The 3,873-nt window shown below is 39.0% G+C and overlaps 1 pseudogene; it reads left to right on the top strand.

Annotated features, from left to right (window-relative positions):
* Nucleotides 1-327: 327 nt before the first annotated feature.
* Nucleotides 328-1,005, top strand: LOC114640092 (annotated as a pseudogene).
* The last annotated feature ends 2,868 nt before the right edge of the window (nucleotides 1,006-3,873 follow it).

Raw genomic sequence — 3,873 nt, 5'->3', positions numbered from 1 at the left:
GAACACTGTAAATAATGATATTTGTAACTGCTTCAAAATAACATAATGAAATATTAAAATATAATTTGAATTGAGATTAATTTACCAGAGGAAATTCCATACATATTTTATATGTTCCATTGAAGCTCTATCTGACAATTTTTGAAGAAGAGTATAAGAAAATTTATCATACAAGTTTGGATATTGTTTGAGGCTCCAAAGATTCATGTGTTAAACCCTGGTCATTAGACATATTGAGAGGTAGTAGAACATTTAAGTAGCTGAATTAGGCTTTGCCTTCCATCGGATCTCACTGGCTTTAGGCTATTTGAAGGGTTTTACCCAAACATGGATATCAGACCAAATCACACGATTTATAGCAGCAACATGAATGACAAAATTAAAAAAGAAGAATTGAAGAGATCTCTGTATGCCCTGTTTTCTCAGTTTGGACATGTAGTAGATATTGTGGCTTTAAAGACCATGAAGATGAGGGGACAGGCTTTTGTTACATTTAAGGAACTGGGTTCATCCACAAATGCTTTGAGACAGTTACAAGGATTTCCATTTTATGGTAAACCAATGAGAATTCAGTATGCAAAAACAGATTCCGATATAATATCTAAGATGTGTGGTACTTTCGCTGACAAGGAAAAGAAAAAGGAAAAGAAGAAAGCTAAGACCATGGAACAGGCTGCAGCAGCTGCAAACAAGAAGCCTGGTCAGGGCACACCCAATTCAGCTAATACCCAAGGAAATGCAGCGCCAAATCCTCAGGTCCCTGATTACTCTCTAAACTATATCCTATTCCTTAATAACTTACCAGAGGAGACGAATGAGATGATGTTATCCATGTTGTTCAACCAGTTCCCTGGTTTCAAGGAGGTTCGCTTGGTACCGGGGAGACATGACATAGCGTTTGTAGAATTTGAAAATGATGGGCAGGCTGGAGCTGCCAGAGATGCTCTACAGGGGTTTAAGATCACACCGTCCCATGCCATGAAGATTACCTATGCCAAAAAGTGACATGTGGGATGCCAGCGTTAAAGGACTTGGTATTATTTATAGTGTTTGTTTTGATAACATTTGATCAAGTCATTTTAAATGGTTGGAAGTGAAGATGAAGTTTTGGAAAAAGAGTTACCTAATTTTTTTTTCATTTTGTTGAGCTATGAAATACGGAGCCTTAATTTTGTACAATAAACTTTTATTTGTATTCTGTTTACTGGTCTATTGTCCTACCATCAACAGTTATTTTTGTGCACATCTGAAAGCATATAAATCTCCATAATGGGGCTAGGTTCTTTTGGAGCAGCTAATGAAACTGAAGTTGAAGGGAGCAGATTGCAGCAACCAGTGAGCAGCACATTAATAGTAAAATGAGCACCCTGCTGTGAGTAACCAGGACATATTTTTTCACTGTATATGCGATGTGTATATACAGACACATGCTGTAACCAAGGGGTGAGCCTGACTGAGTCCCCATCTGAGAGAGTAAGATGAAAAGTGTAAGATGAGGTAAAAGGTGTCCCTTAGTTTTCCTGAGTCATAGTACTTGATGGATGGGGCATCCTTCCATCAAGGATATGGATATTTCAGTATATTGACCTTGTACTCCACCCTATTCCCTATGATGAGACTGAGCCTGGGGTACAGTCCCTGAGATTTGACATTTTATTAACTATTGATTTATTGTAATGTAGACTGATCCCAGGGCTTTCTGCATGCTAAGCAAAAAGCCAGACACTGAGTTGTATTCCAGCCATTTCTCTGTTTCTGTTTTTGAGACAGGGTCTCACTAAGGGTGAGCAGATACGCAGCGAGCAGCAGCCAGAATACTATCACTAGATCAGACTGCTGGCTTATCCTGGGGATTCTCCCTGAAGGCCTCAGATGGAGCTGGATCCTAAAGAACACAGCAAGAAAGATAGATTAGATGGATGATAGATAGAAAAGTGGGAAAAACCGTCTTAGAGTTTTACTGCTCTAAAGACACACCATGACCACGATGACTGTTATGAAGGAAAACATTTGATTGGTACTGTCTTACAGTTCATAGATTTAGTTCATTATCATCATGGCTGGAACCATGGTAGCATGAAGGCATTTTCATTGAAACCACCATAGTAACAAACCACAAGTTTCACCTTTTTCTCTAGGATCAATCATAGTATTTGTAGATTAAATACATGATCCTTGGAGGAAGTTGCTACAGTTTTGATCTTGAATGCCTCTAAAACACCACCTTCATGTTAAAAAGTGTACTACCCAGATTGGTGCAGTTGGGAGGAGGTAGAACTTTAGAGGAGTGAGACCTACTGAGAGGTGCATATGTCATTGGGAGTGACACAGAGGGGATTGCAGGGTGCTGCTGGCTGTTCTTTCCATATCTTCGGTTTCCCAGCCCTAAGTGGTGTTTTCTGTTACTGGCTTCCACCACATCTGCCACAGACACAGATGAATGGGTGGAGTGAAAAAAAAATAAGCTGAATTGTGAATCATGGCTGGATAGTAAAAGACTTGTGCTTTTCTCATAGGAATGCATTTTCATTCTTGAGGGAGGTTCTTTGAGGGTTATTTTTTTTAGTCTGGTACCTCTTTTGATTCTATTTTTGATATGTACCACTGATCACTCTTTTATATACTCCTTTTAACGTAATACCACATGCCATAAAGTTTTTACCAGAGCCAAACATATGCCAGCTTCATACTCTTGAACTTTTTAGACTATGAGCTAAACGCACCTCTTTGTAAAATACCTAACCTCAAGCATTTTGGCACAGCAACACCAAAACCAATAAATAAATTATTGTAAATTGTATTGCCTATTCTGTGTTTCTAGAATACAAGTTTCATGGAGCACATGTCTTGCCTCCTTTGTTAACGTTTCTATCCATTATGATCATAATAAAGTCTGGAGCATATTAGAGATGATAAATGAATGTTGGGATTTAAAATAATGGTTAATAACAGCTTTTACTTTGTTTTGTTCCCACAGTTATAACAATAAAAACAGAATTACCAACAAAAATAGTAATTGACATATTTAAATTGTAAAAAGATAATAGAGCTTTGGGTGGTTTTTGGACAACTCAGGATTGTAGCAACACTGGGTGCTTATGCCCATGTGAAGTGGAAACTTAAGTATCCTTTGGAAAGTCAGTTGTGTTGGATGGTGTTTTTGCTGGGACAAACGAATGAAGGAGTGTTTTCCTGAAGTTGACAGAGGCGAAAGACTGAAGCAGACTCGTGAAGAACATTTCACTGAAGCAGATGCAAGAGAAAGGATGTTCTGCTAAAGCAAGCACATGAAAGGACACATGATGGATTCTTTGCTAACAACGTGCATGTATTAGTCTGCCTTGTGTTGTATAGTTGAGTTGCATACTCCATAGAGAGAAACACATCAAAAAAAAAAAAAACTTTTGGTGGTGTACTGTGGCTTCTTGCTGTTTCTGTGGACTTGAACTCACTTGCAGAGTGATGTCAGCTGGGACAGACACATGTGCTGAGTAAAGAACCTTGGAGAAAGGGAGTATAAAAAGGATTTGAGAGACAGTAATGGAGGTTGAACTAGGCTTGCTAATAGAGCTAGCTGTGCAATGCTTGTTGGTCTCACATCTTTGTTGATCTCTCTTTCTCTCTCTCTCTCTTTCATTTTTTTTTATATCTTCCTCTATTATTATCCACCTTAGTTCTTGAGACAGGATCTCTCAGTGAACATGGAGCTCACCATTTAGGCTAGATTGACTGCCCAGGGGGGAGCCCCCTGGATCGTCCCATATACAGCTTTTAGTACTGAAGTTACAGTCTCTTGCTTATCTTGCTCCTCTCTCCTTCCTTCCTTCCTTCCTTCCTTCCTTCCTTCCTTCCTTCCTTCCTTCCTTCCTTCCT

The sequence above is a fragment of the Grammomys surdaster genome, unplaced genomic scaffold, assembly GCF_004785775.1.
Source record: "Grammomys surdaster isolate TR1022 unplaced genomic scaffold, NIH_TR_1.0 61, whole genome shotgun sequence".
In the NCBI taxonomy this organism is placed as follows: Eukaryota; Metazoa; Chordata; class Mammalia; order Rodentia; family Muridae; genus Grammomys; species Grammomys surdaster.
The sequence above is the reverse complement of the archived record's forward strand: the minus strand, read 5'-3'. Positions and strand labels throughout refer to the sequence as shown.